We start from the raw sequence: 27,164 nt of genomic DNA, 5'->3' as shown, positions 1-27,164 counted from the left end.
ATCCGAGAAGTCCGAATTTCGTATCTACGTATACGTAGCAAATACGTTTGGGATTTGGTTAGTATACGAAAAAATACCGACGTTTCGACGTGTTCTCCGCGGTAAGGATACGAAAAAATACCAATGGGATCCACTACCGTATTTGCCAAAAATACGGATTTCGTATTTTTCCGTGTTTAATTAGTCCGGATTCGAGAAAATCCGAAATTTCGGATCCGTAACAGATTCCGCTCGCATCTGTCCGTAAACGATCGTATCCTTCAAGGATACGGAAAGATAACGGCCCGGATTTGACTGCATTTGAACCCATTTTTTCCAGTGCCATAGGGCATCTTTGTCATACGCTATAGAATAAAATAACTCGAGCAGGTGTACAAATTGGCCAGACCACCCCTATGGAATTGTCCTATGGAATATTCCATGGCCAGTAAGTCTCTGTAAATGTGGAGGTGGGTGTCATATGGATTCTCTCCCTTGGTATCTCACATGGCATGTAGGTGTTAGGCACTGTGAGTAGGGGAAGGGACGGACGCCGTCCTGTTACACGGGTTCTCTGCCTTTGAATTTCCCATGGCCAGTAGGTATTAGGCAGTGTGGACATGGACGTACGCTGTGGTGTGATACGGATTCTTTCCCCTAGAATATTACATTGTACATAGGAGTTAGGCTCTGTAACAAGAGGAAGGGACGCACGCCGCGGTGTGATACGGGTTCCCTCCCCTGGAATATCACATCGCATGTAGGTGTTTGGCAGTGGTGTGATACGGGTTCCCTCTCCCATAATATCGCATTGTACATAAGAGTTAGGCTCTGTGACAAGAGGAAGGGACGAACGCCTTACTGTTACACGGGCTCTCTGCCTTTGAATATCCCATGGCCAGTAGGTGTTAGGCAGTGTGGACATGGACGTAGGCTGTGGTGTGATATGGATTCTTTCCCCTAGAATATCACATGGCACATAGGTGTTAGGCTCTGTAACAAGAGGAGGTAACGTCGGTCGTCCTGTTACACGGGTTCTCTTCCCTAGAATATCACATTGCACATAGGTGTTAGGCAATGTAACAAGAGGAAGGGACATACGCGGTGGCGTTACACAGGTTCTCTCCCCTATAATATCACATTGCACATAGGTGTTACGCTCTGTGACAAGAGGAAGGGATGTACGCCGTTGTGTGATACGGGTTCTCTCCCCTAGAATACCACATTGCACATATGTGTTAGGCTCTGTGACAAGAGGAAAGGACTTACGCCGTGGTGTCATACGGGTTCTCTCTCCTAGAATATCACATTGCACATAGGTGTTAGGCACTGTGACAAGAGGAAGGGACGTTCGCCGTCCTATTATACTTGGCAAGCGAGAAACCAGGGGCACACCCCGTTGTGTGTTATGTGTTCCCTCACCCGAAATCTGCAAAGGCCAGTCAAAATGAGGCAATGTGAGAAAGGCTGAATGATCTTCCGTGACATTTTGCCCTCTGGACAGGATAGCATTTGTGACATTAACGTACGTACCCAAACCTTGGTCAGCAGGCTGGGATACCAAAGCTGTCCTCAGCTGTCTACGGGCCCTTATGCATTCGACCTCAGAAAGCTTTCTGTAGAAGTTGCTACGTTGGGCTCTAGCCTGTTCAGTCGACCCATATGTGACAAGGAATCTTCCAGATAGCTGTCTACTGGAGGTTGTGTTGCTATCTGGACAAGCCCGACGATTCTGTCTCCTGTTTGTGACGGCATGATGACGTGAGCAATCTGCTGCATCAGCATAGAAAGGCACTGGTCCGCTCTCATCATCATCTGGAATCTCACTGTAAGTGTGAGTTGGGACAGGCGGAGGGCGATGTGCAGCGGCCCGGTTATCAGCAGGGATCGTACTGAATGTGGGCAGCGATATACATGATACCGCATCGTCCCCACGGATGCACCTTACAACAGGGAGAGAAGCTGACCGTACCATAACGGCATCTGGAATCTCCCAGTATTCATGAGGGAGACGAGGCAATGGCCTCTGAGCAGCTGCTATGTCATCTGGGATCTCGCTGTAAGAAGGCTCAATGGGGTGCAGGACAGCCGGTAATGACCTACAGGAGGCTACGTCATCCGACGCCATCTTTCTCGAGCAGGTGGGAAGGGACGCCGACCTCAGCAAGCCGGGGAGGGCAACCCCAAGCGGGATTGTCCAAAAGTGTGCATCGTCGCTGGCCCTCCCATCTTCAACGCTTTGCCGTGATGAGCATACTTTCCATACCAGCACTACAAGGGACAGCACGACCAGACCAAGCACAACCGAGACGACAACTGAGATGAGACCGTGATCTGCTGTTGTGGGTACATCTTGTTCAGGTGTGTCACTCGCCTGCAGTGTATAGTTGTCTCCCATTTGTGAAGATGTGAAGATGTCTTTTTCTGTGAACTCAAAGTAGTGTGACAGGCTGCCTGAGTCGTTAGTATCTGTTCTGTAAGTGGTTGTTGGTGTTGTCTGTGTCTGGCATTGCACCTGGGGAATGGTGAAGAACAACTTCATGTGTTCATCTTTAGTGATCAGAATGCAGGGTATATTCCTTGTATTGTCATGCGTGGTGTTTGAGTGGTTGCTATCCTTTTGGTGGGTGCATTCGGATTCTGTTGTAGACAGTGTGTTTGTGTCTTCTGCCTCAATGAATGACATGGCAACGCCTTCAAAAGTTGCATTACCTGTAGCCAACGAAACCAGTCGGAAGAGTGGACTTTCCACAGATCCAACTGTTACGGAAACACCCCCATCGTATTTCCAAACCTGCCTGCACTGGTCAAGCGTTTTGGGGACCAGTTTGTCTCCAAGAGAGCCATCAATAGCCAAGACAACTACAGGATCCTGGATGGAGATGGTACGATCCAAACCACCACATGATGTGCTACGATTGCCACCAGACATCCACCGGAACAAGACTTCATCAGTTGCTCTGTTGTGCCTACTAGGCCCTTGGTGCATCCTGACACAGAAGAGGAACTTGGGCACCTCAACAACCAATGTTGCTGGTGATCCTCTCATCATTTTATCCTCCCGATGTAGGCTCCACGTCATTCTATGAGGTGTCCCATCATGAATAGATGACAACATGTCACTGCCGACATGGAGTCTTAATGGATAAGACTCTCCCCAAAGCATATCATTCAATGATGACAGATCGTTACCCCTTAGGTCTAACCAGGTCAAGGGTAGGTGTTTGAATGATCCTGGTAAAATGATGCTGATTTTATTTAACCCCAGGTCTATGGCCTTGATGAATATTAGCCCATTTAGCCAGGCAGGGTCTACAACGTGTAACAGGTTGCTCCGTAGATTCAAGTTGATCAGGCGAGCTAGATTCTCGAAGCTGCCAGGATCAATTGTCTTGATGTGGTTGTTGGACAAAATGAGTGTCAGGAGATTCTCCAGATCTACAAACCAGGCCTGTTTGACATGTGTTAACCTGTTAGAATCTAGCGACAGTTGGCGAAGACTGGACAACCCAGCGAAGGTGTTGTTCTCCACATCGGTGATCTTAGCATCTACCAAGGCCAAGGTGTTTACCTCAGAATGCTTGAGGGGTTTCAGAGTCGTTGCCGATACGACATGGAATGGATATCCTCTTACTGCAACAAGCTCGGCCCTAGCATGAAAAGTAAGATGACTTCCGTAGGCAAGACCATTGTCCAGGCCCTCACACACCACACATACACGTGTGCCAGACCTCTCATCGAGTGAAATTTCCGGCTTGTCTATGATAGGCACACACTTCAACCATGCAGCTGTCTTACAAGGAGGTGAGGTCTTGGAAGCTGCACAGGCAGCTACCAAGAGAAACAAAAACAATGTGGCTGCGATCTCCTTCACACCACCTCTCACATACATTCGGTCTGTTCGGATATATAACTTTCGTCCGAAAAAAATGGTTATGGCTTACCTGTAGGCTGTATATTCAGCATACTGGTCTGGAAGCATTCCGCACAAGATGGTGTCAGCTGAGTCTTCTCAGTAATGATCCAATTTCTATGCTTAATATGGATACATTTTGCCTGTGTTTTTTTTTTTTCAAATATGTAATTTGTGGGCTACAGATTGAGAAATTAATTTCAGCTTTCGTTGCTGAAAAATACGTTTCTTTTTCACAAGCGATGAAAGCTCGGTGCTAGATTTTGGAAACCTTTGGCCTAGTATACGTCATCTGAAAAGCGCTTCAGATGTTAAAAATAGAGTATAGAAGATTACACGGACAGAGATTCTCGATTTGAATTGTTCTACTTCCTTTGCGGAAGCCTATTGGTACCGTACCAATACACTTGTCATAGCTCTATGCTTTGGTATCGGCCTATACCGGCCATTGTACTCACTTATGGCAAACAAACTGCAAGGGGATGGGTGGTGGGGGGCTTTGGTGTAGCACAACGCTTCAAGGACAACCTAAAGGCAAACCACAAAAATGAGGGTCTTGTGGTCTCTGCTGCCGACAGAAATAGATGGAGACGGGAATGCACTGCGGGAGTTGCTACATGTACCAGTTACAACCAGCAGTGCGAGGAGAGCAGAAGACATCAGCATACCTCGAACGACACACCCACCCGGCAACTACATATGCGTCGTCAGCAGATGGACATGCAGATCTAGAATCGGTCTGATCAGCCACATCAGAACTCATGCGGACAGCTAGCAGTGTTGCAGTCGTCGGCACCAACGGACTGCCCTAAGCAAACAAAGTAAGCAGGTACCGGCCTGCCTGAAGAACATATGCATGGGTAGCTTTTAGTTGCTTCATGCAAGAAACGTAAATGTGTGGAGAGAAGAAGATACGAGACCGGCGCTTGCTCCGATAATTGACGAATGACTATGCCTCACTCATTTTCCTCCTGCGTCATAATTTTAATATGCATTGTACATTATTCTCGTGTAGTAATTGCCAACGTCAACGTCGTGTAATCATGTTGTTTGAAATTTGTCTGGGGAAAAAGTACTTCGTCATATGAAAAGTTTGAAAGCAATTTGAATTACCACGTCAACCAAAGTCAAAATATTCATCACACAAATTGCCTATTTATAAGTACGATACAATCGCTAACATTTTGCAATTATGTTTTGAAAAAGTTGATAAAAATTTGATGACACATCATTGGTAAGGAACGAAAGTTTGAATGTGTACTAAAATTGCGTTGTTGTATTAATATGTTGTTTGAAATTATTCCCCAAAAGTTCCTATATCATTGTATGTAACGTCATTGGCAGGTACGAACAATTTGAATGTCATTTCAGTTGCAAACCTCACGTACACATGGACGAATATTACTTCATTTCAGTTGTTTTCCTCATGCGTCGTTTCAATCAAGGCAAGTGTAAATATTCACCGGACACTGTCCTGTCTGTTTACATGTCTGTATAGGTCTTGCAATTACTTTGTGACAAATTGTTCTGGTGAAGTAATGAAAACTTTACATTAGGGAGGAAAAGGTACTGGTTGAAATTCATTGTGTGGGTGAAATTTGTTTGATTGTGTTTCTCAGTACATATTTCATTCAAGAAACGCTTAAAAGTCAAGACTGTATCATTCAGTACATAACTAAGGTGTTATGTCCATTTTATCTTTCTTTGTCCAGAAAATTACGATTTTGTTGTCGTGGATGTGTGTGTACTTTCTGTGGTGGTACAGAAGTGGTACCTCTGGCTCTTGTATATCGTGTTCATGCCATATATACCAAAGTTGCATGCAATATAAACACGCACACACTCACACACACACACACACACACACACACACACACGCGCGCGCGCGCGCGCGTGCGCGCACACACACACACATCCACGGCAGCAAAATCATAATTTTCTGGACAAAGTTAGAAGATAAAATGGACATTACAGAAGCTATGTACTGAATGCTACAGTCTTTTCAGTCTTGACTACAGTCTTGACTCAGGTCTTCGAAAGAGATATATATGAGGGTTGCTCATTCGCCAAACCTTTTAACATAAAAGAACCCAGCACATTCAGCGATAAGACTAGGGGCCAAATTCTTTGGGACATTACAAGCTCACGCCATCTCTCCTATCACACGATGACCTGTTTTACAATACGTCTAGAGATCAAGTGTGCGGTTCTGTTACACGATCTGTTACACATATGGCGTCTAGCGATCAATTGAACTGCAGCCGACAAAGGCAGTTGCAACATGATACACCTGTGCAGCAAATTCCACCAACCAAACCAACGCATACGTTCTAAAAAGTCAGCTTGTACTTCTTCCATGTTTCTTCCATCTTCTTCCACCACAGTTCTTGCTTCGTTGTTTCTCACATATGAAATTGTATGGATTTTGTTATCACTACTTGCAGAAGTCACATATAAATACCGTATTCTGTTACTTGTGATCTTGGTAACAGGTGTCCCATAGCTAGCTATACCATTGAGCGGGTGTGCCAGCTTCCTTAGTCTTATTATAAGCAGTAGTTTTTAGAGGATTTACAGATAGTACAAGCTGTTACACATCCAGTGTTCGCTATCAAAAAGAATGCATTAATTTGTGCATAATATCTTTTGTAATCTCATCATTATTGTAATCATTTCTTTGTTTACACTGCCCCCTTCAAAAGTAAATGGTTCCTGCACTTCAGGTCATGACCTTCGAGAAGCCGTGGTCCCAAGTAACGGAACCCACATGGTGTACGCGGTTGGGACAAACGCCATGTATACACTATTTCTTCTACCTTGGAAGGAAAGGTCGTAGTACTATCGTTACAAGTACTTAAATCTGCAATTGCAAGGTGTATCGACTTGACTACATGTGAGTTTCTTCGTTAACAAGTGTCATCGTGGTTGCTGGCTTTCACCGGGAAATATGATATGTGGCTACCGTGTTAACTTCCCGATGCGGCGTTGCGCCCGACGTCCTCTGAACGATGTGTTTCTCCTGTTTGTCGCGATGTTCTGCGTCGTTCTGCCGATCCTCTGCCACAGACTACACTACTCTATCTACTACAGCCAGACCCTACACATGGGTGGGACGGACCCCTTCGCTTACGCAATGAAGGTAAGTCATGCTAGTCACAAGAAAAGCTAAGGGCACAACCCACCGTAGGTGCAAATACGTGATGTCTACGTGCCAAAACGTGGGCAATTTTGGGGATCCGCGTAAGTGGTGAGTACCGCCTCCGTACGAACTCGTAGGGAATACGACGGATTTTGGAGCACGCAGACACGCCGTAGAACTTTACGTGCAGGCAAAACTTTGTGTGTCATCGGGCTGCGGATTCGTCCCCCGCACGTGCCAATACGGGCGACACGCCTGCCCTGTGCAGCCTGAACGTTTTCAGAAATACGTGGCGGACGTTCCTCCCGAAAAACGTATGCACGTACGGCGCCTTGTGCCCTTAGCTTAATGCATTCTAGCCAAACATGACCCCCTGCTTCGCCTATTGGGTCAGTTAGTCCTCACTCTTAGTGAGCAATTGAGCTGGTCTCAATCATGATGTTTCTGACCTAGGGAGAAGAGATGCTGTTACAGTTACAATGTAACGTTTACTGTTACAGTTACAATGTAACCCGTAACCTTGGAGTGGCCTTCGGATCACACCTTGAAATAAACTTTAGGTCTTGTTTTGTGGTGACCAGTAAAAACAAAACAAAACAAAACAAAAACACAAAAGTACATCACAGCAACAAAACGTTTGAAGTTTATGTTTCTCTTTCTTTCTTTCTTTCTTTCTTTCTTTCTTTCTTTCTTTCTTTCTTTCTTTCTTTCTTTCTTTCTTTCTTTCTTTCTTTCTTTTTTCTTTCTTTCTTTCTTTCTTTCTTTCTTTCTTTCTTTCTTTCTTTCTTTCTTTCTTTTCTTCTTGGAGGGGAGTTCGGACTTATATTAAAACTGTGTACATATTTGTTATTAATTATTATTGATAGATTTGAGTATTTTGTCAAATATTGTATTTTCCATAACCTACAAGTGGCGAGGAAACTATCAGTTGAGACTGTTGTCTCTTTGTCTTCTGTCAATTCTTTTGTATCATTTGACGTCTATTGGAATTTCCTCAATTTGATGATTCTTTGATGTTTCTTTTTTTAAAAATGGAGGTTAACGACGAACGCAAGCATCTGGCGCAAGCAACTCCTCTCTCACAACCAACATGGCCGTCTCACATCTTACATGACGCAGATGCGAAAGCGAAGCTAGCCATTGGGATTGTTACCGTCAACAGGCAAGTTTACATACGGGAAGGATCCCTCTACCACCCGGGGTACATTCTACAGTCCGTCGCGGCGATTCTTCGAGAAAATCCGCCAAAGAAAACTCCACTGGTCGTTTGCGACGTAGACCTTGATCCACCCTCTCATTCCGACGCAATCTTTCTATCTACCATTGTTCCTGTCCGCTCCAAATATCTGGAAGAGACCATAGCTCCACCGTCAGAGATGACGGACGTATTCAAGAAAGAGAAAGAGGACTATATCTACTGTTTGAAACAAGTGCTTTCTTTTAAGTCAGAGTTCATACTGATGTTACAAGATGATGCGTTAGCAACACCAGGGGCATTAGACATCCTAAACCACATCATACATACAAAGATTGAAAAGAAGTACCAAGGTTTTGAACTGATTGACAACAACTACACCAAAACGTTCTTCAAGCTATTCACTCCAACGTATATGCAAAACGACTTCCACACTACAAAACCAAGACGCATCTTCGTACACCTTCTTGAACTTGTTGGAATTGGCATCATAGGAGGGACACTTGCAACACTTCTATATTCGTTACTACGTAAAATATCGAGATCCTATGTTACAATTTACGTCTTCTTTTTGGGAAGTGTCGTTTGTTGCGGACTTGCAGCCTGGGCGGTATCCAGGGTACATCTGATGGAGTGGAGGAGAATTTCCAAATACTTCTACATCATGTTTCAAGCGGACGGCTGTTGTATGCCTGCAATCTTATACAGCAGGGACACTGCAATGGACTTCTTGAAGTACCTAGAGACAAGGAGGAATAGTAGTATCCCTATAGATCTAGAGATGGATGAACTGGTGGAGGCTCATGGTTACGAACGTTTTGCCGTGGAGCCGAACCTGTTTTCACACATAGGAATGTACTCTTCCATACAGAGTAAAATAAATAGAGAATTTCAGCACGGCTTCGTATGAAGAACAATTGAAGGTATATACTAACACTCATATAGCTAGCTAGAAGATGTCGACCAATCAGAAGGCCGTGACATCCACAGCGGTCTATAAATATATAACGGTTCTGTCTATAACAATATAACGGTCCGGGACCAATCAGAAGGATCTACGAGATTCCGAAGTATATAGCGTTACGTTAACGAAAGTCTAAATATTCATCACACATATTGTCTGTTTAATAGTGCGGTATGTTGATGACAATTTATGACGTATCATTGGCAAGGAAAGAAAGTTTGAATGTGTAGTACAATTACGTTGCTGTAATAAGTCCCCAAAATTTACGATGATATGATATAAGAAGTAACGTCATTGGTTGGTAAGAAGAAGTTGAAAGTCATTTCAGTTACAAATCTCCCATAAACGAATATCATTTTAGTATTTCAGATATTTTCTTCATCCATCGCACACTGTCTTGTCTGTTTATAAGTGTTGTACAGTTACGAAGGTCTTGTAATTGATCATATTGATACAAATTGTGTTGATGAAATGATGGACATTTGATAACACATTTCCGGTAGGGGGGTTGTTTAAATATTCATTTGAATGACTCCCTTACATGTGGGCATACATTGTTTAATTGGCTTTCTCGGTACAAAAGGTGCACTCTCACTGCACTTGCGTCACGCTGACGTAACTGCGGGGCTCGGAAGATGCTCAACGAATTTAGAGACAGAGAACGAATGTTATTCCTTTTTTGTCGTCTTCTTAGTTATACTTTTATGTACTGCGCAATATCTGAAGTATAAAAATCGGAGAAAATATCAAAACAGTGAAGCAGTGAACGAACCCCGCAGTGACGCAAGCTTGACGCAAGTGCAGTGAGAGTGCACCTATAGTGATCATCACAAGGACCCTGAATATCCATATTGTATCATTTATAAGTGCCTAACTGCAGGCAATTTTCAGTATGTATGTTTACCTAGTTTGCGTAGAAGATAACGTTTTGGTTTAGCTTGTGTGTGGGTGTGTTAACAACATAACTCGACGTGGGTGGATCTTCTAGCGATAAATGTAGGCATTGCAGCTGATCTGTACAATGAACTTCCGTCATGACTTCACCCTACCGCTTCGCCCCTTCTATGCCACAGCCCATTAATCCTGACCACACCAACACAAGGATACTTAACAAATTAATATTCTTATTACCAGAAAAACAAAGAACTACCTTGCTTTAATGAATGACCTTAATTTTCAGTAAAGTTATGAGAGAGAGAGAGCGGAAATAAACAATAATGGTAAAACAACAACGAAAAGATTGAAGTTATCTAGATTTTCAGAATTTACACCATAAACTAATCTCCAAGCAGATCCTACGGTGACATACGACAGTATCAAAACCTTGGCCAGCTTTGATACTATTTCATGGCACCGTAGGATCTGCTTGGAGATTAACCATAAACTGTTGTAACATGAACTGAAGTGACAAAACATGGTAGTACAGCCAACAAGTCTTTTATTTCTGTATTAAAGAAGATTTTGGTGCACAAAGTTACAGTCGTGTGGTAGACTCGTATTACATACAAGTTGACAACTACAATCATATGATTATGATGTTTCAAGGATGACGTCATGACAAAGCGCGCTGAGAATTGTTTTTATTACACTACTCCTTAAAACGTATGAATTGTGTTTATTACACTATTTCCTAAAACGTATGAATTGTGTTTATTACACTATTTCCTAAAACGTATGAATTGTTTTTATTACACTATTTCCTAAAACGTATGAATTGTGTTTATTACATTATTTCCTAAAACGCATGCTTCAAATCACCAGACAAATGTAAAAAAGAAGTTTTCTTAATCACACAATAACAGGCCTTATTTACTGTTTAGTTAAAAGCAGAAAATTTCACAAGGATACTCACCACGACATGTACAATACAATTAGATATATATTGTGTTGTAAGGGATTCAACTACCATCAAGACAGCAAAATTGTTCTGCATTTGATATCAATACATGTATTAAACAGCTAAATATAGACAGTTCAATTGAGGTTTTAAGTTTGGACTTGTAGCATTATTTTTATCAGTCACCAACAAAAGGATGGATAAATAAATTCTACATTAAAAGACCATGAGCTTTGACATGTCAGAGCCTCGGTATAACAAGTATAATACATTTTGCCAAAGGTAAATTAAACTAGCCAATGTAGATTAACGCTCGTGTTTTCCTGTTGCAGTCCAGTCTTCTAGCACATTTGACCTACCAGCGTCATACCATAGATTTATCAAGAAGTGCGATGAAGTATCCACGAGATATTCGAATCTGATGACCCTGTATATCCAGGTGTCTTAATGTTGAAGACGAAATTTTACTCTCCTTGCAGACGGCGATACCAAACAGTGCAAGATGGAGACTCACACATGCTTTAGAGATACAGATCCTCAGCTAAGATGCCGTGTGGAGTAGAACCGGACCACGCCACAGTCCAATATGATGAATCTATTTGTTATGACGGACGCATTTTTGTACTTTGTATATGTAGGGAATGTGACAGTTTCACACTGGTCAGCCGTAGCCTCCACCAGGCCTTCTTACGGGGGGACGGAGACCGTAGAATTCGTCAAAAAAAATCGGGAAATTGGTCAGGAGAGTCAGTCTACGCTTGGGTTTACGTTTCCCGTTGTCAACTCCTCCGGTAGCAAAAGTCCCTTTTTTTCTCCCTATAATAGGCAGCTTAGTCATTTTGAGACGTAGACATCTGTGGGTCTGTGATGAGTTGTATCATAGTTGCCGCAACCAGTAAGAAACTTTATCAGGTGTCTAATGAAGTCTTACAGCAGTTTCATTATCTATAGTCGCAGAGTGCATGTGTTCTCTAGAATTTAGAGTAGATCGCTTTAAGTGTAGTTATTGTTGTCTGTATGTATGTAGTAATGTTCTTCTTCTTGTTCCATTTCATCCTGACGGACGTTCAGTTCTGATGGACTCTTGCAGTGTGCAACTAGTCCGGCTCTGCTCCTACACGGTTTGCCACAAGTTGGGCATACGAAAGAAATTGTTGTGCATGGATGAAGAGTTAAAACAACATTGTGAAGTTCAGAACTGGTAGGTTTTCTCCATAGCAGACAAAGACGTACACAGCACTGTCTTCCAAATGTTTCTTCAAGGTCTGATTGTCCTCCAACCTGTTCCTTACAGGAATTTTGCGAGTTGAGTTCCCGACTATATTTACCGGGTAAGCCTGTTATTCAGTAGATCTCCCCAGGCCACTTCAATACGTATTTTCAGTCCTTGGTTATTGTAAGCTCAAGAGTTTGACAAGAGTTAAGCTGCAGATTTAAAGTCAGTACAAGTTCATGTGATTTGACCTCAACGTAACATCATTTTGTGTTCTGCTCCGCTATTTTGAGGCTTGACAGTCACAGCTCATTGGTTTAATGTTATAGATTTGAAGTTGGTTTTGGTAAAGTTGTCTCAACGGACACAATGTGTTTTAATCTCATTCCCCCATTGGACTGACTCCTACTGTCTCGTGACACTCTACTAATAATGAGTATTATAATAAATGAATGAATAAATGATTAGATAATCAATAATATTGAATGAATGATTATAATGAATGAATAAATAATAACAACAATAATGATAATAGTTCTGCACATCTATATTTGCTTGACACAAGCGGTGGAATTTAATGAGGCTGCGCGGACAACCCTTAACAGTATAATGATATAAATATTCAGCAAACACCTTTTCTCAGCTTTCGGTTGCAAAGTTGTTTCTCCTGAATGTACATGCCATGTTAGCCTTGGAATTCAAACAAGGGGCAAAAACAACACTCTATTGTTAAAGGTTCTACATTTGAAGAGTTCTATAAGATTGCCTCAATTGATGAAATTTTCCTCAAGCCCATTTCCTTATTGGACTTACCACTGGAATTATTTTTTACAGCTAGCGAAACACCTTACACAACGCTAGAAAGTATACCCCATTTATATTCAGCTAACGATTTTGTCAGCTTTCATTTTAGTGTTTTTAGTGTACTGGCCCTGTTATTCTAATAATCCGAAAATGAGGTCAAAGCAACACTACTTTAGATATAAAGATCATTCCATAACATTGACTCTACGTAATACAATATTCCTCGAGGTTATATTTCACCATTGTACTGGCTGTGATATGATGATATAATGATGATGGACTGGCTGTGACAGTCACGTGCCACCTGTACTACTTTTACATATTAATATTCCTTATTCACATCTTCTGTTTCTACCATAACTGAAATTTGATTAGGCTGAGGGCGTCAGAAATATTTTTAACACCAAACAGTTCACCCAACGCTACAAACTAAACATTTTATATTCAGCTAACTGTTTGTATTAGCTTTCGTAGTTTTCCCTTTGTGTACAAGCCCCGTTGGCCATATATCTGACATACTCTACAACATTTTCGTTACCGCCTTTATATAAACGACTCTTATATTGTCTGGCTTCCTTCATGCGTCATTACAATTAAGTCTTAATATACATCACACAAAGTGCCTGTTTATTATTGCGGTGCAAGTGCCAACGTTTTGTCATCATGATAAGAGAAACTTGGTGAACATATAATTGGTAGAGAGGTAAGTTTGAAAGTGTGGTATAATTTCCATCGTTGTGTAAATAAATGCACTGTTTGAAATTCTCAGGGAGTTCCTAATCATATGATGTGACAACATTGGTAGGTGGGAAAGGTTGAAAGTCAATTTAGTTATTAACTTCACATGGACGAATATTACTTCATTTCAGTTGTCTTCATGCATGTGTCGATTTAATCAAGGCAAGTCTAAATATTCATCGTGCACTGTCTTGTCTATTTGTAAGTGTGGTACAGTTACCAACGTTTTGTGATTATGTTGTAACAAATTGTTCTGTTGAAGTAATGAAAATTTCACAATAGGGAGGGCACGGTTGAAACTCATTTGAAAACACCCATACGTGTTGGCGAAAATTGTTTGATTGTACATATTTTCAATCAAGAGATGCTCAATCAAGTCCAGATGTAATGTCCTGGAATGATTTTATCTTTCTAACTTTCCAGAAAAAAAATTATGATTTTGTTGCCGTGCATGTGTGGATGTGTGGATAAATGTATATATGTGTGTGTGCGTGTGCGTGTGTGTGCGTGTGTGTGTGTGTGTGTGTGTGACAGAATTGCCCCAAAAATGTAGATGTATCTCTATTGTGATTGGTAGGTGGGTAGGTATTTTGGGAAAACAAAGGTCAACTACGATATTAGCCTTCTAGAAGCTTTCTATGGCGGTACTGAAGTGCCTCTTATATATTGTGTTCTGAGCTATGGTTGATACAGAACCTTACTCTCTTAATACACAGAGTAAGGCTACCGTCACATTTTCAAATCAGGGCCCGGTCCAGCTGTCTGTGGAAACGAAAAATAGAATACGTAAAAATGTACACAACTATTCTGTTCTGTAGTTTGGCGTCTTTTATATCATACTTTACTTTCCTGAAAGCTGCCTGGCCGGGCCCCGATTTGGAAATTTGATGTAGACCTAAGTGGGTATAGGAGCTTGATCGGCGAGATTGGAAATGCGGTTGGGTATTTTTGTCATACCGACATACGCCTTAGAATAGAATAACTCGACAAATTGGCCAGGAACACCCCTCTAAAATTGACTTATGGAATGTTCCATGGCCAGTAAGTGTCTGTAAATGTGGAGGTGGGTGTCATATGGATTCTCTCCCTTGGTATCTCACATGGCATGTAGGTGTTAGGCACTGTGAGGAGGGGATGGGACGAACACTTGTCTGTTACACGGGTTCTCTGCCTTTGAATTTCCCATGGCCAGTAGGTATTAGGCAGTGTGGACATGGGCGTAGGCTGTGGTGTGATATGGATTCTTTCCCCTAGAATATCACATGGCATATAGGAGTTAGGCTCTGTAACAAGAGGAAGGGACGTAGGCCGTCCTGTTACATGGGTTCTCTGCCTTTGAATATCCCATGGCCAGTAGGTGTTAGGCTGTGTGGACATGGACGTAGGCTGTGGTGTGATATGGATTCTTTCCCCTAGAATATCACATGGCATATAGGTGTTAGGCTCTGTAACAAGAGGAGGTAACGTCGGTCGTCCTGTTACATGGGTTCTCTCCCCTAGAATATCACATTGCACATAGGTGTTAGGCAATGTAACAAGAGGAAGGGACATACGCGGTGGCGTTACACAGGTTCTCTCCCCTAGAATATCACATTGCACATAGGTGTTAGGCTCTGTAACAAGAGGAAGGGACGTAGGCCGTCCTGTTACATGGGTTCTCTGCCTTTGAATATCCCATGGCCAGTAGGTGTTAGGCAGTGTGGACATGGACGTAGGCTGTGGTGTGATATGGATTCTTTCCCCTAGAATATCACATGGCATATAGGTGTTAGGCTCTGTAACAAGAGGAGGTAACGTCGGTCGTCCTGTTACATGGGTTCTCTCCCCTAGAATATCACATTGCACATAGGTGTTAGGCAATGTAACAAGAGGAAGGGACATACGCGGTGGCGTTACACAGGTTCTCTCCCCTAGAATATCACATTGCACATAGGTGTTAGGCTCTGTAACAAGAGGAAGGGACGTAGGCCGTCCTGTTACATGGGTTCTCTCTCCTAGAATATCACATTGCACATAGGTGTTAGGTAGTGTGACAAGAGGAAGGGACGTACGCCTTGGTGTGATATGCGTGATATGCGTTCTCTCCCCTGAAATATTACATTGCACATAGGTACTGGGCAGTGTGACAAGAGGAAGGGACGTGCGCCGTGGTGTGATACGGGTTCTCTCCCATGGAATATCACATTGCACATAGGTACTGGACAGTGTGACAAGAGGAAGGGACATGCGCCGTCCTGTTATATGGGTTCTCTCCCCTGGAATTTCACATTGCATATAGGTATTAGGCTCTGTGACAAGAGGAAGAGGCGTAAGCCGTCCTGTCATACGGGTTCTTTCCCCTGTAATCTCACATGGCCAGTGAGAGTCCAGGGAAACACCCCGCTGTGTGTTAGGTATTCTCTCACTGGAAAATTCCCAAGGCCAGTCAAAATGAGGCAATGTGAGCAAGGCTGAATGATCCGCCGTGACGTTTTGCCCTCTGGGCAGGATAACGTCTGTGACATTGACGTACGCACCTACACCCTGGTCAGCAGACTGGGATAGCAAAGCTGTCCTCAGCTGTCTACGGGCCCTTATGCATTCGACCTCAGAAAGCTTTCTGTAGAAGTTGCTACGTTGGGCTCTAGCCTGTTCAGTCGACCCATATGTGACAAGGAATCTTCCAGATAGCTGTCTACTGGAGGTTGTGTTGCTATCTGGACAAGCCCGACGATTCTGTCTCCTGTTTGTGACGGCATGATGACGTGAGCAATCTGCTGCATCAGCATAGAAAGGCACTGGTCCGCTCTCATCATCATCTGGAATCTCACTGTAAGTGTGAGTTGGGACAGGCGGAGGGCGATGTGCAGCGGCCCGGTGATCAGCAGGGATCGTACTGAGGGCGGGCAGCGATATACATGATACCGCATCGTCCCCACGGATGCACCTTACAACAGGGAGAGAAGCTGACCGTACCATAACGGCATCTGGAATCTCCCAGTATTCATGAGGGAGACGAGGCAATGGCCTCTGAGCAGCTGCTATGTCATCTGGGATCTCGCTGTAAGAAGGCTCGATGGGGTGCAGGACAGCCGGTAATGACCTACAGGAGGCTACGTCATCCGACGCCATCTTTCTCGAGCAGGTGGGAAGGGACGCCGACCTCAGCAAGCCGGGGAGGGCAACCCCAAGCGGGATTGTCCAAAAGTGTGCATCGTCGCTGGCCCTCCCATCTTCAACGCTTTGCCATGATGAGCATACTTTCCATACCAGCACTACAAGGGACAGCACGACCAGACCAAGCACAACCGAGACGACAACTGAGATGAGACCGTGATCTGCTGTTGTGGGTACATCTTGTTCAGGTGTGTCACTCGCCTGCAGTGTATAGTTGTCTCCCATTTGTGAAGATGTGAAGATGTCTTTTTCTGTGAACTCAAAGTAGTGTGACAGGCTGCCTGAGTCGTTAGTATCTGTTCTGTAAGTGGTTGTTGGTGTTGTCTGTGTCTGGCATTGCACCTGGGGAATGGTGAAGAACAACTTCATGTGTTCATCTTTAGTGATCAGAATGCAGGGTATATTCCTTGTATTGTCATGCGTGGTGTTTGAGTGGTTGCTATCCTTTTGGTGGGTGCATTCGGATTCTGTTGTAGACAGTGTGTTTGTGTCTTCTGCCTCAATGAATGACATGGCAACGCCTTCAAAAGTTGCATTACCTGTAGCCAACGAAACCAGTCGGAAGAGTGGACTTTCCACAGATCCAACTGTTACGGAAACACCCCCATCGTATTTCCAAACCTGCCTGCACTGGTCAAGCGTTTTGGGGACCAGTTTGTCTCCAAGAGAGCCATCAATAGCCAAGACAACTATAGGATCCTGGATGGAGATGGTATGATCCAAACCACCACATGATGTGCTACGATTGCCACCAGACATCCACCGGAACAAGACTTCATCAGTTGCTCTGTTGTGCCTACTAGGCCCTTGGTGCATCCTGACACAGAAGAGGAACTTGGGCACCTCAACAACCAATGTTGCTGGTGACCCTCTCATCATTTTATCCTCCCGATGTAGGCTCCACGTCATTCTATGTGGTGTCCCATCATGAATAGATGACAACATGTCACTGCTGACATGGAGTCTTAATGGATAAGACTCTCCCCAAAGCATATCATTCAATGATGACAGATCATTACCCCTTAGGTCTAACCAGGTCAAGGGTAGGTGTTTGAATGATCCTGGTAAAATGATGCTGATTTTATTTAACCCCAGGTCTATGGCCTTGGTGAATATTAGCCCATTTAGCCAGGCAGGGTCTACAACGTGTAACAGGTTGCTCCGTAGATTCAAGTTGATCAGGCGAGCTAGATTCTCGAAGCTGCCAGGATCAATTGTCTTGATGTGGTTGTTGGACAAAATGAGTGTCAGGAGATTCTCCAGATCTATAAACCAGGCCTGTTTGACATGTGTCAATCTGTTAGAATCTAGCGACAGTTGGCGAAGACTGGACAACCCAGCGAAGGTGTTGTTCTCCACATCGGTGATCTTAGCATCTACCAAGGCCAAGGTGTTTACCTCAGACTGCTTGAGGGGTTTCAGAGTCGTTGCCGATACGACATGGAATGGATATCCTCTTACTGCAACAAGCTCGGCCCTAGCATGAAAAGTAAGATGACTTCCGTAGGCAAGACCATTGTCCAGGCCCTCACACACCACACATACACGTGTGCCAGACCTCTCATCGAGTGAAATTTCCGGCTTGTCTCTGATAGGCACACACTTCAACCATGCAGCTGTCTTACAAGGAGGTGAGGTCTGACTATATGAAGCTGCATAGGCAGCTACCAAGAGAAGCAAAAACAATATGGCTGCGATCTCCTTCACACCACCTCTCACATACATTCGGTCTGTTCGGATATATAACTTTCGTCCGAAAAAAAAAAATGGTTATGACTTACCTGTAGGTTGTATATTCAGCATACTGGTCTGGAAGCATTCCGCACAAGATGGTGTCAGCTCAGTCTTCTCAGTAATGATCCAATTTCTATGCTTAATATGGATACATTTTGCCTGTGTTTTTTTTTTTTCAAATATGTAATTTGTGGGCTACAGATTGAGAAATTAATTTCAGCTTTCGTTGCTAAAAAATACGTTTCTTTTTCACAAGCGATGAAAGCTCGGTGCTAGATTTTGGAAACCTTTGGCCTAGTATACGTCATCTGAAAAGCGCTTCAGATGTTAAAAATAGAGTATAGAAGATTACACGGACAGAGATTCTCGATTTGAATTGTTCTACTTCCTTTGCGGAAGCCTATTGGTACCGTACCAATACACTTGTCATAGCTCTATGCTTTGGTATCGGCCTCTACCGGCCATTTTACTCACTTATGGCAAACAAACTGCAAGGGGGTGGGTGGTGGGGGGATTTGGTGTGGCACAACGCTTCAAGGACAACCTGGCAAACCACAAGAAATGAGGGTCTTGTGGCCTCTGCTGCCGACAGAAATAGATGGAGACGGGAATGCACTGCGGGAGTACCAGTTACAACCAGCAGTGCGAGGAGTGCAGAAGACATCAGCAGCCTTCGAACGACACACACACCCGGCAACTACATATGCGTCGTCAGCAGATGTACATGCAGATCTAGAATCGGTCTGATCAGCCACATCAGAACTCATGCGGACAGCTAGCAGTGTTGCAGTCGTCGGCACCAACGGACTGCCCTAAGCAAACAAAGTAAGCAGGTACCGGCCTACCTGAAGAACGGGTGCATGGGTACCTTTCTGTTGCTTCATGCACAAAACGTAAATGTGCGGGGAGAAGAAAATACGAGACCGGCGCTTGCTCCGATAATTGATGAATGACTATGCCTCACTCTTTTTCCTCCTGCGTCATAATTTCAATCAAAGGCTTTCTGAATATGCATTGCATATTATTCTTGTGTAGTAATTGCCAACGTCAACGTCGTATAATCATGTTGTTTGAAATTTGTCTGGGGAAAAAGTACTTCGTCATATGAAAAGTTTGAAAGCAATTTGAGTTACCACATCAACCAAAGTCTCAATATTCATCACACACATTGTCTATTTATTATTGCGATACAATCGCCAACATTTTGTAACTATGTTTTGAAAAATTTGATAAATATTTGATGACACATCATTGGTAAGGAAAGAAAGTTTGAAAGTGTAGTACAATTGCGTTGTTGTATTAATATGTTGTTTGAAATTATTCCCCAAAAGTTCCTATATTATTGTATGTAACGTCATTGGCAGGTACGAACAATGTGAATGTCATTTCAGTTACAAACTTCACATGGACGGATATTACTTCATTTCTGTTGTTTTCTCCATACGTCGTTTCAATCAAGGGGAGTGTAAATATTCATCGCACACTATCTTGTCTGTTTACGAAGGTTTTTCAATTATGTTATGACAAATTGTTCTGAGGAAGTAATCACAATTTGACAGTAGGAAGGGCAAGGTTGAAATTCATTGTGTGGGCGAAAATTATTTGATTGTTTCTCAGTACATGTTTCAACCAAGAGACACCTAAAAGTCAAGCATTCAGTACATAGCTTCTTTGCATTGTCCATTTTAGAGACTGAAAGAGAGAGGGAGGGAGAGAGAGAGAGAGAGAGGGAGAGACAGAGGGGGAGGGAGGGAGAGAGAGAGAGGGAGAGAGAGGGAGAGAGAGAGAAAGAGAGAGGGAGAGAGAGGAAGAGAGAGGGAGAGAGAGGAGAGAGAAAGAGAGAGAGAGAGAAAGAGAGAGAAAGAAAGAAAGAGAAAGAAAGAGAGAGAGAGAGACAGACAGACAGAGACAGAGACAGAAGTACTGAATATGTACTGAATGTTACAGTCTTGACTTTTTGGCGTCTCTTGATTGCAACTCCCGCCTTGCGAAGAAGACAGGCATTGGTTAGAAATGAAAGGATATAATGATTAAAAGAATTCGCCATTTGACGCCAACGAACCATACCAATTTGTAAGTTGTAGGTGAGCGTCTCAGGTCTTCGACACAGTCATAGAGGGTTTCTCAGGCGCCAAACCTCTGCGCATAAAAGAACCCAGCACACTTATTGATAAGATTAGGAGTCAGCTCTTTGGAACAATACAAGCTCATGCTGCAAGGGGGCGTGGTTCGTAGTGACCCTCACCAAGATGGCGTCCCTTACAATGATTTCGTTTGGAATAGCTGCCGATGTTGGAATTGTACGCCGGACCCAAGAAAGACACGAGAGTCTGCTACATTTTGAAGGCCTGTATTCTTCCTCTTCCAACCTTCCGCACACTTTCTTTGCTCTGATCTTCCCCACTCTCTGATATTCTCTCCTTATATTTTATCTAGTCGCCCACACTTCTATTTCCCAGAACTAGGTACATTGTTTCACTATCTTGTCATCGTGACTTATATAATTACTTCCTCAGTCATTTTTATGATGTTACAGGAAAGTCCCATATCATGGTGAGATGTACAAGAAAGTCAGGCCCTCCTGAGTAGAAATGTTAGTTCTCTTCAACCGTAATTACTTACGGCTGTCATCAGCACGTCTACTAGAGTTAGGGTATCTTAAACAAATACTGTAAGGTACTGCGCTAATGAATCACAATATAGCACATGTGCACCGTTACAAAGCAATCTCTCCTGTCACACCATGACCTGTTTTACAATGCGTCTAGAGATCAAGTGTCCTGTTTCTGGACATTACACAGAACACATTACATTCTAAAATGGACATTTAACAGAAGCTATGTACTGGATGCTACAGTCTTTTCAGTGTTGACTACAATCTTGACTCAGGTCTTCGAAAGAGGCATTAGGGGGTACCTCGGACGCCAAACCTCTGCACATAAAAGAACCCAGAACGCTTAGGAGCCGATTTTTTTGGACATTACAAGCTCACGCCATCTCTCCTGTCTGACCTTTTTTACAATGCGTCTGAAGATCAAGTGTCCTGTTTCTGTTGACACAGTGACACACACGTGCGGATCTGTTACACGATCTGTTACACGCATGGCGTCTAGCGATCAATTGAACTGCAGCCGACAATGGCAGTTGCAACATGATAGACCTGTGCAGCAAATTCCACCAACCAACCCAACGCATACGTTCTAAAAATTCAGCTTGTACTTCTTCCATGTTTCTTCTATCTTCTTCCACCACGGTTCTTGCTTCGTTGTTTCTCACATATGAAATTGTATGGATTTTGTTATCACTGACTACTTGCAGAAGTCACATATAGGTACCATATTCTGTTACTTGTGACCTTGGTAACAGGTGTCCCATAGCTAGCTATACCATTGAGCGGGTATGCCAGCTTCCTTAGACTTATTATAAGCAGTAGTTTTTAGAGGATTTACAGATAGTACAAGCTGTTACACATCCAGTGTTCGCTATTAAAAGAATGCATTTCATTTGTGCATAATATCTTTTGTAATCTCATCATTATTGTAATTATTTCTTTGTTTACACTGCCCCCTTCTAAAAGTAAATTGTTCCTGCACTTGAGGTCATGACCTTTTATTAACCACGCCCCAAGTAACGGAACCCCCCAAGTGTACGTGGTTGGGACACACGCCATGTGTAGACGATTTCTTCCACCCTGGAAGGAAAGGTAGTAGTGATATTGTTAGCATTACTTAAAACTTCCAACTGCAAGGTGCAACGACTTGACGAAGTCTCCTTCTGTATATATGTGAGTTTCTTCGCAAACAAGTGTCTTCGTTGGTTGACTTTCGGCGTGAATACTATCTGTGGTTATATTGTTGACTTCACGATGAAGCGTTGCGCCCGACGTCCTCTGTACGATGTGTTTCTCCTGTTCATCGCGATGTTCTGCGTCGTTCTGCCGATCCTCTGCCACAGACTACACTACTCTATCTACTACAGCCAGACCCTACACATGGGTGGGACGGATCCCTTCGCTTACGCAATGAAGGTAAGTCATGCTAGTCACACGAAAAGCTAAGGGCACAACCCACCTTACGTGCAAATACGTGATGTCTACGTGCCAAAACGTGGGCAGTTTTGGGGATCCGCGTAAGTGGTGAGTACCGCCTCCGTACGAACTCGTAGGGAATACGACGGATTTTGGAGCACGCAGACACGCCGTAGAACTTAACGTGCAGGCAAAACTTCGTGTGTCATCGGGCTGCGGATTCGTCCCCCGCACGTGCCAATACGGGCGACAGGCCTGCCCTGTGCAGCCTGAACGTTTTCAGAAATACGTGGCGGACGTTGCCTCCCAAAAAACGTATGCACGTACGGCGCCTTGTGCCCTTAGCTTAATGCATTCTAGCCAAACATGACCCCCTGCTTCGCCTATTGGGTCAGTTAGTCCTCACTCTTAGTGAGCAATTGAGCTGTTCTCAATCATGATGTTTTTGACCTAGGGAGAAGAGATGCTGTTACAGTTACAATGTAACCCGCAACCTTGGAGTGGCCTTCGGGTCACACCTTGAAATAAACTTTAGGTCTTGTTTTGTGGTGACCAGTAAAAACAAAACAAAACAGAAACACAGAAGTACATCACAGCAACAACACGTTTGAAGTTTATGTTTCCTTCTTTTATTTCTTGGAGGGGAGTTTGGACTTATATTAAAACTGTGCACATATTTGTAATTTTCTTATTCATAAATTTGACTGTTTTGTCAAATATTGTATTTTACCTAACATACAAGTGGCGAGGAAACTATCAGTTGAGACTGTTGTCTCTTTGTCTTTTGTCAATTGTTTTGTATCATTTGACGTTTATTGGAATTTCCTCAATTTGATGATTCTTTGATGTTTCTTTTTTTTAAAAATGGAGGTTAACGACGAACGCAAGAATCTGGCGCAAGCAACTCTTCTCTCACAACCAACATGGCCGTCTCACATCTTACATGACGCAGATGCGAAAGCGAAGCTAGCCATTGGGATTGTTACCGTCAACAGGCAAGTTTACATACGGGAAGGATCCCTCTACCGTCCGGGTTACATTCTACAGTCCGTCGCGGCGATTCTTCGAGAAAATCCCTCCAAGAAAACTCCGCTGGTCGTTTGCGATGTAGACCCGGATCCACCCTACCACTCTGATGCAGTCTTTCTGTCAGGCATTGTTCCTGTCCGCTCCAAATATCTAAACAAGACCATTGCTCCACCGTCAGAGATGACGGACATATTCAAAAAAGAGAAAGAGGACTACATGTACTGTTTGAAACAAACGCTTTCTTTTAAGTCAGAGTTCATACTGTTGCTACAAGACGATGCTTTAGCAACTCCAGGGGCACTAGACATCTTGAACCACATCATTCAGACAAAAATTGAAAAGAAGTACCGAGGCTTTGAACTGATAGACAGCAACTTCACCAAAACGTTCTTCAAGCTGTTCACTCCAACGTATATGCAAAACGACTTCCACACCACAAAACCAAGACGCATCTTTGTACACCTTCTTGAACTCGTTGGAATGGGCATCGTGGGAGGGACCATCATCACTATTCTACATTCGAGTCTACGCAAAGTCAGGTCGAGATCCTACGCTACCATTTACGTCTTCTTCTTGGGAAGTGTTGTCTGTTGTGGACTTGCAGCCTGGGCGGTATCCAGAGTTCATCTGATGGAGTGGAGGAGAATTTCTAAATACTTCTACATCATGTTTCAAGCGGACGGCTGTTGTATGCCTGCAATCTTATACAGTAGGGACACTGCTGTAAACTTCTTGAAGTACCTAGAGAGCACGAGGAATAGCAGCATTCCTATAGATCTAGAGATGGATGAACTGGTGGAGAACCATGGTTACGAAAGATTTGCTGTGGAGCCAAACCTGTTTTCACATATAGGAATGTACTCGTCCATACAGAGTAAAATAAATAGAGAATTTCGGCACGGCTTCGTATGAAGAACAATTGAAGGTATACCAACAGTCCAACACTCATTATCATATAGCTAGAGGACGCCGTTGTTGTAATACCGCGTTGTTTGTAATTAGTCACCAAAAGATCCTAATTATATGGCGTAACGTCATTGGTAGGCACGAAGAATTTGAAACTCCTTTTAGTTACAAATTTCCTATAGACGAATATCATTTTATCATTTCAGATATTTTCTTCATCAATCGCACACTGTGCTTGTCTGTTTATAAGTGTTGTACAGTTACGAAGGTCTTGTAATTGATTATGTTGTTACAAATTGTGCTGATGAAATGATAGACATTTGATAACACATTTCCGGTAGAGGGGTTGTTTAAATATTCATTTGAATGACTCCCTTACATGTGGGCATACATTGTTTGATTGGCTTTCTCGGTACAAATGGTGCACTCTCACTGCACTTGTGTCACGCTGACGTAACTGCGGGGCTCGGAAGATGCTCAACGAATTTAGAGACAGAGAACGAATTTTATTCCTTTTTTGTCGTCTTCTTAGTTATACTTTTATGTACTGCGCAATATCTGAAGTATAAAAATCGGAGAAAATATCAAAACAGTGAAGCAGTGAACGAACCCCGCAGTGACGCAAGCTTGACGCAAGTGAAGTGAGAGTGCACCTATAGTGATCATCACAAGGACCCTGAATATCCATATTGTATCATTTATAAGTGCCAGTAGTATAGTAGGGACACGCTGCTATTATTTATTCAGGCGCAAAGCAGGCGCAGGTCAGAGGTCATCGTCTGACGGCCTAGTCTAGGGGTATTTTCTGAGCTCTGGGTAGGGGTGAAAGAGGGGTCAAGTCGAACTTTTGACCCACCAAGGTAACTATGACACCCCCCCTAATGACCCCTCCCCCTTATGACCCCCCCCCCCTCCAATCATGAGGGACATGCCCTTATTTGGCCTGGTTGTAAGGCTCTACGCCTTTTTCTTTAATCTATCTATTTTTTTTTGGTTGAACCAAGGCTCAGGTCGACCTTCCTACCCACCGAGGAAATTTTTACACCCCCCCCCCCCCAACACCACCCCCACCTCCCTCTCGTGAGACATGCCCTTACTTGCCCTGGCCGTAAGGCTAAACGCCGGGAGGCCTTCCTTTTTTCTTTATTTTATATAGTTTTATCGTACAGGTTAGTTTTACGTACGAAAATATACCATGTATATGTACGTGAAGTGAATCCTTGCTTTGGAGTAGCTATACGTGTTGTTCCGGAGTAAAAACACTGCTCCGGAGTATGCTCCGGAGTAAGTGAGTAAGCATATTAGTTGTAAGACAGTATAATTGTCATGTATGTACGGACATATACCGGCTATATGTACATGCAGTGAAACATTGCTTTGGAGTAACTATACGTGTTGCTCCGGAGTAAAAACACTGCTCCGGAGTAAAAATACTGCTCCGGAGTATGCTCCGGAGTAAGTGACTAAGTATATTTGTTGTAAGTAAGTATATTTGTTGTAAGTATGTACGTACGACCATATACCATCTATATGTACATGCAGTGAAACATTGCTTTGGAGTAGCTATACGTGGTGCTCCGGAGTAAAAACACTGCTCCGGAGTAAAAATATTGCTCCGGAGTATGCTCCGGAGTAAATGAGTAAGTATATTTGTTGTAAGTATGTATATTTGTCATGTACGTACAAACATATACCATCTATATGTACATGTAGTGAAACATTGCTTTGGAGTAAGTATACGTGTTGCTCCGGAGTAAAAAAACTGCTCCGGAGTAAAAAAAAAACTGCTCCGGAGTATGCTCCGGAGTAAGTGAGTAAGTATATTTGTTGTAAGTAAGTAAGTATATTTGTCATGTACGTACGAACATACACCGTCTATATGTACATGCAGTGAATCCTTGCTTTGGAGTAGCTACACGTGTTGCTCCGGAGTAAAAAAAAAGCTGCTCCGGAGTAAGTGAGTAAGTATATTCGTGTTAATTAACGCATACGTATTTGCCATGGACGTGCCTGTTATGCAGGCATATATCAACACAACAACACAAAAGACAGCAGTGTACGGTGATCCTATCACTTGACGTGTATTAAAAAATATATCAAGGAATTCATAACCAACGTATATTTCGTCCTATATGTGAAACATGGTATCACATCAGGAAAGAAAAGTTGTACTGCAAACGATATGGCGACCTCACATTACTTCAGGACGAGGTAACCATATTTTTTCATCAGTGTCTGTTCTGAGACCCACTTCTTGCCGTATTCGATCTCATTACTGTAACGAGGCAACGCAGCGAACTCTATTAGATAAAACTTTTTGCCAGCGCGCTTCGTCTGTTTGATGACACTTTGAGGAACATCGCCTGCCTGGTGAGGTAGTGCGATGGACCAGTCTCGATAGTAGTGTCCTCTCCTCCTCTTCAGCGCCGTGGTAGCTGCTGTCGTAAGCAGCGCGTTCACTTCCATCAGAAGAAAGCGTCTCAGACGCCAAATCTGTGATGGGCTCCGAGCAGGGAGACTCTACAGAAGA

General features: G+C 43.2%; 1 protein-coding gene across 1 annotated transcript in view; it reads right to left on the bottom strand.

The window, feature by feature from the left end:
* The window catches only part of LOC118414804, a 1,072,569-nt gene that overhangs the window by 762,461 nt on the left and 282,944 nt on the right, over positions 1-27,164 (bottom strand). The window lies entirely within an intron of this gene.

This window comes from Branchiostoma floridae, chromosome 4 (genome assembly GCF_000003815.2).
Source record: "Branchiostoma floridae strain S238N-H82 chromosome 4, Bfl_VNyyK, whole genome shotgun sequence".
Taxonomy (NCBI): domain Eukaryota; kingdom Metazoa; phylum Chordata; class Leptocardii; order Amphioxiformes; family Branchiostomatidae; genus Branchiostoma; species Branchiostoma floridae.
Note: the sequence above shows the minus strand (reverse complement) of the source record. Positions and strands in the feature narration are given on the sequence as shown.